This window comes from Bos grunniens, chromosome 7, assembly GCF_055505025.1.
Source record: "Bos grunniens cultivar Pamir isolate PY7600 chromosome 7, Bosgru_T2T1.0, whole genome shotgun sequence".
Classification (NCBI taxonomy): domain Eukaryota; kingdom Metazoa; phylum Chordata; class Mammalia; order Artiodactyla; family Bovidae; genus Bos; species Bos grunniens.
The window spans coordinates 70,041,943-70,054,982 of record NC_141171.1 but is presented as its reverse complement, the minus strand read 5'-3'; positions in this window follow the sequence as shown (position 1 = coordinate 70,054,982).

The window sequence follows — 13,040 nt, the reverse complement described above, 5'->3', positions numbered from 1 at the left end:
TGGTCACACCTAGAGGTGGTCAAAGATTACAAGGGATACTAGGACATGTTGGGTCTAGCTAGCTTCAAGTTTTTCGAGGTAAGGAGGTACCACATCTTTTAATGGCCAGTGGCAGTTAGCAAGGGATGGAAGTAGGGGGAAAGGGGTTGGGAGAGTATAGGAACACTATTTCTATGGGCTATCCTCAACCTGCATAAGTGACTCAACTTATCAAAAAGACCTTTTTGATCCTTGATTGGTTGTCTCTTACATATGCATTCCTCCCTTCCCTATTCCAAGAGCTCCAGTATCCCAGAGGAACTAATATCACCTTGATCTCCAGTATTATAAGGTGAGATGAAGGTTGTGCCAATCAGAGTATTCCTGCTGCCTGACTACAGTGATTAGCTCAGATGTAAACATATAACCTAAGCTGGTCTAAACATGGCAATTCTCTAGATTTTGCTGAGAATATTGGGACAAAAATACACTCATTACAGCATGTGACTAAGGAAAACAGGTATGCCAGAAGCTACTGCAAGCCATCTTTTTAATACAAAGTTTTAGAATAAAACTTGTCACAGTGGAAGGCAGACCAGAAAGAGAAAAATAGGACTCTGTTGACATGTTTGAGCTGTTAGATCAACTGTAATCTGAAGTAAGTCTTTATCTGGATTTTTTTTATATATATATATAAAAACCTGAATACTATACAAGTTAAACTTAGTAAGTATTTTACTATTTTTGACAAAAAAAAAATTATTTGAAATACAATACAGAGAGATTCTGACTTCTGGTAGTACTCAACTGATTTTACAGATGTGGAAGAGAGATTATGGGCTAGAGGTCTTGTGTATGAAGAATCCTGAGAGTGGTTGATTAGACCCTTTGCGTTGGTTTGCCTAGACTATCTCATAGTCCAGGTAGAATTTTTAGGATACTATTTGTGCGACCATAATTGGGGTCGCAAAGAGTTAGATACAACTTAATGACTGAACAACAATTAGGTATCAAATAGCTTTGTCAGTTCAGATGATACTTTCAAAAAAGTTCTTACAAGAGAGAGCAGTAAGTCCTTAAAATCAGTGATTTGGTGAATTCAACCTTCATCACTTGTTGCCGTCATGGGCTATGCTTTCTCCTTGAAGTCATATTCTACACAAAGCTGATTATCAAGCCACTGACATTTATGAAGTCATTCCTTTGACATTTATAAACTTCTTGCTTTTTGACATTTCTAAACTGTTTACAAATGTGTTAATTAATTAGTTAACAAAAATCTACCGTTCAATGAAATAAACAATTCAACATAAGGGCTGACATTATTACTCATAACCTATTTCCTCCATAAAGTAGGTGTCCTCAGGAATACCAATTAGTACTAACAAACTATTTAGTGGGCCAGCAAACATTCTTTTCAGGAAAGAGGGCAGAATACACACTAGTTCTAACTTTCACAAGCTAATCTACTGGACCAGGGGTCATCAGATTTGGTCTGTGACCTCTTTCTGTAAATAAAATTTTATTAAGACATAGCTGTGTTCATTCATTTACATATGTTTATGGCTTCTTTCGTGGAACCACAGCAGAGCTGAGTAGTTATGAAAGAGTAAATGGCCTGCAAAGCCTAAGACATTTACTATCTGTCTTTCCACAGAAAAAACCTTGTGGATCCCTAAGACTAAATTATGAGTGCCTTGAAGGTACAATTCAATGATTTTCATCTTTTTTTTTTTTTTTAATTTTTTTTGATGGCAGTCATTGATGTTATTTATTTATTCAGTTTATTTTCCATGAATAAAATTCATTCATGAATTTATTATTCATTAATGAAATGCATTTTAAAATATCATGATTATCTTCTATGCTTGAAATACCATTCAAGGCACTGCACTGGTGAGGCAGATAGAAATGTTTTCCCTTGCAGAATTCCGGATCCAGTGGGAGATAAAGAGAAACAACTGGCAATTTGTAGGATAATCACTATGATTAGGCTTGACCTTTGACTCATCATCTCCCCTATAGAGTCAGTCACAAAATCCTTTCTAAAGAAAGTAAAGAAATATTTTTTTTTTGAATGCATCCAAACATTTATTGCAATGAAGAAAGAACCAATAACTAAATACAGAAATGAGAATTATGGGCCGAACTTTGATTTTCATCTTTATATAATAATCCCTACTGTTCACTGGATGCTTGTTATGTGTCAGTCATTGTTATTGTGCTCATCATTTTAAATCCTGAACAACTCTATGAGGTTATATGTTCTATTTTGGTTCTATAGAACTCAGAGAGGTGAACAATTTTCTTGAGGACACACAGCAAGTCCAAGACATATGAGTCAAACCAAGATCTGTCTACTTGACCCAAAATTCATGCTCTTAACCATCACATATCCTATACTGCCTTTCCACCTGTCTACCAGTTACAGTTTCATAAAAGTTACTCAATACTTGATGTTGAATTGAAATGGAATCAGAATTACTTTTTTATTTTTATTTTTTTGAATTTTTGCATTTGCATTTCTTTCTTTCTTTCTTTTTGTTTTTACTTTACAATATTGTATTGGTTTTGCCATACATCAACATGAATCTGCCATGGGTATACACATGTTCCCCATCCTGAAATCCCCTCCCACATCCCTCCCCGTACCATCCCTCTGGGTCATCCCAGTGCACCAGCCCCAAGCATCCTGTATCATGCATCAAACCTGGACTGGCAATTCGTTTCATACATGATATTATACATATTTCATCCCACCCTCGCCCTCTCCCACAGAGTCCAAAGGACTGTTCTATACATCTGTGTCTCTTTTGCTGTCTCGCATTCTGGGTTATTATTACCATCTTTCTAAATTTTATATATATGCGTTAGTATACTGTATTGGTGTTTTTCTTTCTGGCTTACTTCACTCTGTATAATAGGCTCCAGTTTCATCCACCTCATTAGAACTGATTCAAATGTATTCTTTTTAATGGCTGAGTAATACTCCATTGTGTATATGTACCACAGCTTTCTTATCCATTCATCTGTTGATGGACATCTAGGTTGCTTCCATGTCCTGGCTATTATAAACAGTGCTGTGATGAACACTGGGGTACACGTGTCTCTTTCAATTCTGGTTTCCTCATAGTGTATGCCCAGCAGTGGGACTACTGGGAAAACTGGTCCACCACTTGTAAAAGAATAAAATTAGAACACTTTCTAACACCATACACAAAAATAAACTCAAAATGGATTAAAGATCTAAATATAAGACCAGAAACTGTACATAGGCAAAACACTCTCCAACATACATCACAGCAGGATCCTCTATGACCCACCTCCCAGAATATTGGAAATAAAAGCAAAAATAAACAAATGGGACCTAATTAAAATTAAAAGCTTCTGCACAGCAAAGGAAACTATAAGCAAGGTGAAAAGACAGCCTTCAGAATGGGAGAAAATAATAGCAAATGAAGCAACTGACAAAGAACTAATCGCAAAAATATACAAGAATTACTTTTTTAAAGATACCTCTTACTTTATTTGAACCTTGATAGATCACCTAATAGCACCTACCAGGGTTGCTTTACTAAATGAATTGGCCTGAATGGCCTGGAGAAAATTGACAGGAAGGAAGAGTTTAATTTTCCCTTTTTCACATAGACTTTTTCTTCAGTTTTGGTTTTCCAAAGGAAGAACTAACAAATCAATGAACTTGACAAGAAAGAAGAAACAAACTGAATTGTTGTTACTTGGATGATGTACTTGATTTACGAAAGAGAGGGTGGAAAGGCCCACCATCTCTTCAAATGGGATAACTTCCAATTTTCTTGCTGCCCTTGTACTGGGCTTATCTGAACCACCATTGCTTAAGGTTCTATACAGGTGAAGACCCTGTTATGTTTTTAATAACTGATCAACAACTGCAATGCTTTTCATCTATTCTTATCCAGCATATGGACTGTTGGAGCATATGGACTGCTGTATCATGACTGCAATTATTTCTCCCTCTTTCCAGTTTTCTCATTCTGAGCCTTTTCAAATGTGATCTTTAGAGATAAAACTATTGCTTCCACCACAGACAACATATAGAGGGTTTTCCTGTATATTGCAAGGGTTGGAAAGATAGAGGGTTGCCCAATAATGACGGGGAAGATGCCGCCTCATACAATCAATAGATGATTGTTGCTATGTATTCTCTGTGTGGATTTTATCTTGCTTATTATTATAGAATATTATTGTTCTTTAGGAAAGTATAAAGCTCTGGGCTGAAGGCCTCAAAATCACTAATGAAATTTTTAGTGGAAACCACTATTCCGTATGCATCACAGTCCCATTTCCAATATAATATTTTCTGTTATTAAGGATGCAGTGGTATTGTCAGAGGTGCCTCAGAGAGTTGGGGTGCCGCGGGAAGAAAGTTCTGGGAAGCCAATGAGAAGACAGTTGCAGAGGTTTCATGTCTCTGGGTGTTTTGGTGTCACTGTCAGTCTCTGCTTAGTCCAAGCTAACATGTTTGTTCTTTATACTTATTTTGGTCCAAAGGCCGATGTTAGCACTAGTGGTTGCAATGTTTTCCGTTCCCCAACAAAGCTTATTTCAGAGATTCATCTTAGAAACAATTTTCTTCAGCTGTCATTGTTCTCTCCTGGACAATTTCAAATAAACGTAGTTGAGCTTTTATCATCCATTTTTGGGAAATAAAAACATTTTTCTACTAGGCAAAAGTTCCAGAAATTACAGTTTAGTTATCACATAACTAAAATTCGCCATCTTCTGTAGGTCTTCTCCAATAAGTTCAGCTAGCCTCAATCTCTTCTCTTCCAAGATGACCTAGACCATTTAATTCTAAGATCTTTCCTTCTCAAACCATTGTTCTTGGAACACCAGCAACAGAAATACCTGGGGGAGTGTGATGCGGTAATGATGGCTAGACCATATGTTAGTTGTCCTGCATCAGAATATGAGGGGTGGGGTTCAAGTATTTCTAACAAGTTCCCAGGTGACTCTTCTACTCACTAAAGATGGAGAATGATGGTTGCACTGCATCTCTCTAGACAATGGGTGATTCCCAGATTAGTCCCTTACATGTCTTATAGGCAGAAATGGTGTAATGAAGCTCTGTCCAACATAAGAGCAACTGGCAAAAGGGAAGGAGGATGAAATCAAGATTTACACCATGGCACAATGTTGTGCCCACCAGAGAAAGAGGTGTTTGGGTCCTAATTTGCACAAATGTCCCCTGTGCTCACTGGCTGCTCACAAGGCTACATATGCTGGGAAGGGGCATCTTTTTCTAATTCACACAAGGGTATTGTGTGGGCTGGCAGTGCCCTACTTGTAGGTCTTTATATAAGGCCCATGAGACAAACATCATGGGGTAAACTCTTTGTCCCCCCCCCCCACAGTATATCACATGCCATTAAAATTCAGTATTTATATCAACAGAATCAAAATGAAAATGCTAATGATATATTAATACTAAAGGAAAGAAAGACAGTTTTATCACTCAAATAACAATAGTCTCCTTCATTCCTTTCCTCCCCTGAATTCAGCAAAATCAGCAAAATTTTCCATTGCAGACCACAAATTGAACATACAGTCTGTGTGGGGGGCAAAATGAAACTCTTCTCTTCCTTCCTAGTGGAAATAAAACTCTTTGGCAGTAATTCTTGGATTGTTTTCTTTGGAAATTGTATTCATGTGATTTTTCAAGATGTTTCCCGGGCTTTGTTGAAATTTGATCCATTTAACAAGAAACACATAACTCAATTCATGTTAAAATTCTCAGGGTTACTTAAGAATAATTATGAGTTGTCCATGTGTGCTAGAAAAATAGTCCAGACTTCCTTAAGAATGGGAAGATTATTTGTCTCTCTGGGGTAACATTTCTCCCAGTTAAGCATGCTCAATACAAGAGTTTGCTCAAGAGGTGGCCTCAAATTCTTCACTGAAAAGCAGCAGACAGGCTCCACTAGTTTCACCTCAAAGCCATCCTCAGAAGTGATTTATCACATATGAACCAAGACTGTCTATGAACTTCTACAGAAGTGATAACAAAATTCTCACACACCTAAAGAGAAAGAGACTTGGACCAAACTTGGATGTAATGGTTGGATTTGGTTTAAAACAAGCATTTCCTGAGCTTCCTTTGTGGGGTAACCTTTCCTTCACTTGTACCCTTCTCTCTACTAAACCCCCTAAACCACAGCTAAATCAAACAAAGCCCCACAAATCTCCTTGTACTCATCAGATCAGACCAGATCAGTCGCTCAGTCGTGTCTGACTCTTTGCGACCCCATGAATCGCAGCACGCCAGGCCTCCCTGTCCATCACCAACTCCCAGAGTTCACCCAGACTCACGTCCATTGAGTCAGTGATGCCATCCAGCCATCTCATCCTCTGTCGTCCCCTTCTCTTCCTGCCCGCAATCCCTCCCTGCATCAGAGTCTTTTCCAATGAGTCAACTCTTCGCATGAGGTGGCCAAAGTATTGGAGTTTCAGCTTTAGCATCAGTCCTTCCAAAGAAATCCCAGGGCTGATCTCCTTCAGAATGGACTGGTTGGATCTCCTTGCAGTCCAAGGGACTCTCAAGAGTCTTCTCCAACACCACAGTTCAAAAGCATCAATTCTTCGGTGCTCAGCCTTCTTCACAGTCCAACTCTCACATCCATACATGACCACAGGAAAAACCATACCCTTGACTAGACGAACCTTTGTTGGCAAAGTAATGTCTCTGCTTTTGAATATGCTATCTAGGTTGGTCATAACTTTCCTTCCAAGGAGTAAGCGTCTTTTAATTTCATGGCGGCAGTCACCATCTGCAGTGATTTTGGAGCCCAGAAAAATAAAGTCTGACACTGTTTCCACTGTTTCCCCATCTATTTCCCATGAAGTGATGGGACCGGATGCCATGATCTTCGTTTTCTGAATGTTGAGCTTTAAGCCAACTTTTTCACTCTCCACTTTCACTTTCATCCAGAGGCTTTTGAGTTCCTCTTCACTTTCTGCCATAAGGGTGGTGCCATCTGCATATCTGAGGTTATTAATATTTCTCCCGGCAATCTTGATTCCAGCTTGTGTTTCTTCCAGTCCAGCGTTTCTCATGATGTACTCTGCATATAAGTTAAATCATGCAACTCCGCAAACACAGAGATGGATCTTCCTGAGATTTCACAGATTCCTGAGTGGCAAAGGCAAAGAAAATGGAGGAATGGGATCCCAGTCCAGAGATCTGCCAGCCTGTTCTTTTGCTCATGTTCAAAGAGAGGGCTGATCCCTACTCATCCCTTTCTTAGTTGAGCCTCTTCTGGTTGGCTGAAGGCAAAAGAAACCCATTGACTACAAAGGTACAGGAGTGTCTCCCAGAAGCTGAAATCCTCAGAAAGAACTGGAGCTGGTACTTAGAGTTTACTAGGACACATTGGTATTGCCCTACTACCTGCCTCCCTTGTTTCTCCCACTCAGTACACCCTGTCCCTCTACCTGGATCTCCATGGTGAGTACAGCTTTCTTCAGCTTAAATTTCCTCTGTTTAAGAGATCAACCCTGACTTGCTTTTCTTCATCCCAATTCCAAATTCTGGAGGATGGGAAACCAACTGGCTCATTTTGGAGCTAGTAACTTTCCTAGTCCCATTGTTTATGGCAAGGAACAGAATCTGGCTGAACCAACATGGGTTCAAAAAGGTCATCCCTCTGTGTCCTTCTGGATTGTGAGGAGGAATATCCCAGAGAAAGCAAACCACAGAAAATCTAAAAGGGATCCTCTGGGATCTTTTCACCTGTGATCCTACAAACAGAGGAGAGCTTTATCCCAACCACCTATTCACAGCAGAATCTGACCGGCAAGATTACTGACTAACAATAATCCTTCATCCCTGCCTAAATTCTCCCAGGGATGAAAAATTTTCCCCTTCTGAGGCAGTTAGTACTATTAAAATTTCTTTCTTGGGTTATAGGAGAAATTCTACCAGCAATGCCCACGCATAGATACTAGTTCTAACTATTTAAGCAGCATACTCACTGTGGAGACTCCAAGTAGAGGGACAGTGCACAGAATGGGAGAAACAAGGGAGACCAGTGGCGGGGAGATACCACTGTGCACTGGTAGACTCTAAGACCAGCTCCAGTTCTTTCTGAGGACTGTAGCTTCTGGGAGACTCTCCTGTAAAGATGCATGTATCTTTAACCTTCCCATGAAATATATACATGTACATTGGTTTTCTTTTTAATTAAAGAGCTTGAATAAAGGTCAGTAAGAAGGAAGATGGTGTAAGAGAAACAGCTGCAACTCTGACGTGGATACACTGCTAATTTTCAAGTAACCACAGACTAGCTGTGCAACCTTCAGCAGTGATTCAAAGTCTATTTCCTCAATTGTAAAGTGGCCATAGTATCATGGAAATTAAATAAAGTGTGTACAGCATTCAGCTGAATGCCTGGCAGAGATTTGAAGTTTAATTTGTCTTTGTTGTTATTTTATTTTAGTATTAACTACTTATACAAATACCATGAAATCATACATTTTCTGAGCCTTGCATCATTCTGCAACTGCTATTTCTCCATTTAAGCAGATAGATGTTCCTCAAAAGGTCTTGCACGTGACAATGAGTAAAGGTAAGAGTGACAGTCCCAGAGTGTTCTTTTCTACAGTCTGGAACTTATCTCTGGTGACGGGGCTGGAGAAACATTTGAAGACGGGCTGACAAAGGGTGGTTTCTATTCTATTTGTTATTCAAGCATGAAGCTAAAGGCTTCTTGCTCAAGCTGTAGAAATGGGGAGTGAGTGGAGAGATTTCTGCATGTGTAGTTTACAGAGCTGAAATACAGAAGTTGACATTTTTATGACTTTCGTAATCTTTTAAGTAAGTGGTGTAGCCAGAGAGGAGGTGCTCTGAGTCCACTGCCACCTCCTGGGTTTAGTGTAAGGTGTGGAGAGAGAGGGGAAAGGAGGTGAAGTGATTGAAACTACCTGAGGATGCGTTTGCTATACCCTTACCCTGAGGAACTGAGGACAGCCACAGGTCAGGCTCCCTAATGCACGGGAATAGCAGTACTCTTCAGACCTTCAAAGCAGGGGATACCGAGGAAGTAGTGAGGTAACACCTAGCTAGAAGAACTATCACTTCATTTCCTCCTTCCTGCAAATAATCTGCCTTATATTTTGAGCAGCAGAGCAAAATAAAATTGAATCGGCATCTTGAGGCAGAACTTCTTCCATATTCTTCATTCAGAGGGTTTGGGAACCAAGCCTGGGCCATGTCTACAACATTGATGGCCTCCGTAATACTTGCTGGCTAGCCAGCACTTGCCAGACCGATCCTGAAATCCTGCTGATGCCTAGTGAGATGATATACAAAGGATGGAAGAGAGGATTATGAAGGATGTCACATGTTCAGGATGACCATTTACTGAATACCTCTGTGAACATCTCTGTGAAGCATCATCTCTAATGTAACAAACATTTACCAAGCACCTACTATGTGCTCTGTATGTGGCACAAGTACCCTTATGCAGGAGAGTAGAAGGTACCCAAGGATACCAAGAGTGTAAAATGTACCCAGATTTTACCTGGGATCAGGAAGACTGGGCACATGTTTTCAGAAATGGTGACTTTTGAGATGTACCTTAAACTATGGTACATGTATCTAAGAATAAATAGTTGAATAACAGATATCCAGGGTGTAATGCTGATTGAATTACATATAATTCACATATGTATATATGTACACACATACACACACACATATTTATATATTTTGGAGAAGGAAATGATAACCCACTCCAGTATTCGTGCCTTGGAAATCCCATGACCAGAGGAGCCTAGCGGGCTGCAGTCCAGGGGGTCGCAAAAGTTGGACACGACTGAGCAACTAAACCACCACCTATTTTTTTAGAGGACTACAATAAAACAAATATAAATACAAATTTAATACAGACACTGTTTAACCCTTTCCACTTTGTCTTCCATTTATGCCTACTACATTTATCTGCATTTTGCTATGTAATTAGAAAAAAAAACACAAGAGGAAATATATTAACAAGTTGATCAGGGTAGTAAATTATGAGATTTTTTTTTTACCTCTTTCTATCCTGTTATAATTTTCAAAATATCAGTCTAAAAATAACAAACTTTTATGTATTTTTAAAAATAGACTCTTACCTACATGGGCAATTAACTTTAAAGAAGACGGCCAAGATAATTAAATCAGGAAAAGATAATCTTTTCAGCAAATGGTGCTGGGAAAACTGGATAGCCATATGCAAAAGAATGAAGTTGGACCCTGACTTCACACTGTATACAAAAATTCACTCCAAATGGATCAAAGACCTAAACATAAGATTCAAAAGTGTAAAACTCTTAAAAGAAAGTATAAAGGGAAATCTATGACATTGAATTTGTTAATGATTATTTGGATATGAAATCAAAAACACAAAGAAAAGAAAAAAGATAAATCGACTTCACCAAAATTAAAAATATACATCAGACTGTAACTGTCATGACACTATCATGACAGTTAAAAGGCAATCCTTAGAACAGGAGAGAATATTTGCAAATCATGTATCTGATAATGTATTTCTGTAATGTCCAGAATATAAAAAGAGCTCCTACAACACAACAACAACAAAATCAACAACCGAATCCAAAACAAAGAGAATATGGCATGTACATACAACAGACCATTATTCAGTCATTAAAATGAATGAAAGCCTGCTATATGCTACAGAATGGGTGAACTATGAAAACACGATGCTAAGTAAAACAAGCCAGATACAGAGGACAACTATCATATGCTTCCACTTACATGAGGTACCAAATAAGCAAACTCATAAAGAGAGAAGAAATAATAGAAGCTACCAGGGACTGAGGAAAGGGGAAGTGGGAGTTATTGTTCCACAGACACAGAGTTTATATTTGGGATGGGCTTCTTCTGGTGAAAAGATCCCCTGGAGAAGGGAATGGGTACCCACTCCAGTATTCTTGCCTCGGGAATTCCATGGACAGAGGAGCCTGGTGGGCTACAGTCCATGGTGTCACAAAGACTCAGACACAACTGAGTGACTAACACTTTTTTTTTTTTTTTACTTAGATTTGGGATAATATGAAAGGATAATATTTGGGGAATATGGAAATAGACAGTGGTGATGGCTACAAAAAAAAAAAAAAAAGATTCTTCCAGAGGAAGGGAAGGGCATTCCAAGCATAGGAAAAGGAGTATGCAAACATATGGAGGTATGGATCGCCTCAGGTTTGGGGAGTCCAGTGAGGCTGCAGTATCGGTTGTATAGGGTAGAAAGGCTGAGGTCTAATCTTGATTGGGAAGGGCCTTGAGCACCATTCAAAGAGAAGAAGCAACTTGAAAACATAGCAGGGCTTCTAGGCTCATGTTTACATGCCATGCTGTATTAGGGTTCTCCAGAAAAATAAAACCAATAAGATGTTTATGTGTGTATACACACACACACACACACACACACACACACACATATATATATATATATATATATAGAGAGAGAGAGAGAGAGAGAGAGAGATTTATTATAAAGGAACTGGCTCACATAATCATGGGGAAAGCAAATCCTAACATCTGGAGGATTGGTCAGTAAGCAGGAGAAAGGCCATGTGATCAGAAACAGAGGAACCAGAATATCTGTGAATAGCCCTAAATACTGTCATTGAACCTTCTGTACCCAATTTCACTGTAGATGCAGCGTTTTCCCCAACCACCAAGAAATTCTCCAATGCAGCTGGGTATTCTGCAATTCAGTTCAGAACTGAACACTATCTATTCAGAGCTAGCATCAGATCCCATAGGTTAAGGTCTCAGTCCCACAAGATTGAGTATAAGTTCAGGCTTGTACCTGCACTTCTGATCGACTGACTATAAATCAGAGACTACACATTCCCCCCTCTCTGCCTGGTTTGATTAATTTTCTAGAGTGACTCACAGAATTCAGGAAATCCATTTACTCAGTTTATTACGAAAGGATATAACTCAGTAACCGCTCTGGAAGAGATGCATGGGACAAGGTGTGGGGAAAGGGCAAAGAGCTTCTATGCCCTCTCCAGGCATGCTACTCTCTCAGCATCTCCATGTGTTCATCAACCTAGAAGCTCTCCAAACCCAGTCCTTTTGGGTTTTTATGATGGTTTTAGTACATAGGCATGATTGATTAAATCACTGACATTGGCCATTGGCCAATTCATTCCTCCAGCCCCTCTCCTCTACCTAGAACTCAGGGAGGTGAGACTGAAAGTTTCAACCCTCTAATCACATGATTGCTTCTCCTGGCAACCAGGCCCCACCCTTAGTTGCTTTCCAAAAGTCACGTGACTAACAAAAGACACCTTTGTGGCTGGAAATTCCAAGGGTTTTAGGAGCTCTGTGCCAGAAATGGGAATGAAGACCAAATACGTATTTCTTCCTATAAATCCCGTCACAGACACCTAAGTTAATAAATCTATTACACACCAAGGAAAGATCTCCACAAACAGAACAGCTGATTATAAGTGGGGGAAAATGTCAGAACCACATAGCTTAATAAAAACTTGACCAATGAGTATAGTAGGAGCCTGGAAATACAAATCTAATTAAGAGGAATGCTGTGAGATTTGTCTTACGGCTGGGTTTGCTTAGCAAGTTGCTGTTTTTACTTAGAATACATGTTTATTTGAAGTGGCCTGGGGTAGAGGGACTGCTGATGAATATCAAAAGGAGATAAAAACTCCTGCAAGATCCCTTCCATTCTTACCTGCCTGTGATCACTGAAGGGAATCAAATGAATGTTGATGCTCTGCCTCTTCAGACCAGAAGATATAAGCCAGTTAGCCTACTGGGGTGGCCAGCCACCCTGGTTGGCCTGGGACTGTGTGATTTTCCAAGATGGCTTCTGATACTAAAAACATGGGCGGTCCTAGGCAAATGGAGGTGGTTGGTAACCAACATACAGCCTCAGACATATTTTATTTTGTCATTAGATGTTTCATTTCATTTAAAATTTGAGTCAGTCAAGATCACTTAAAAATGAAGTTTCCTAAAAACATTGAGGTATATGTTTGTTTTTTAAAATATT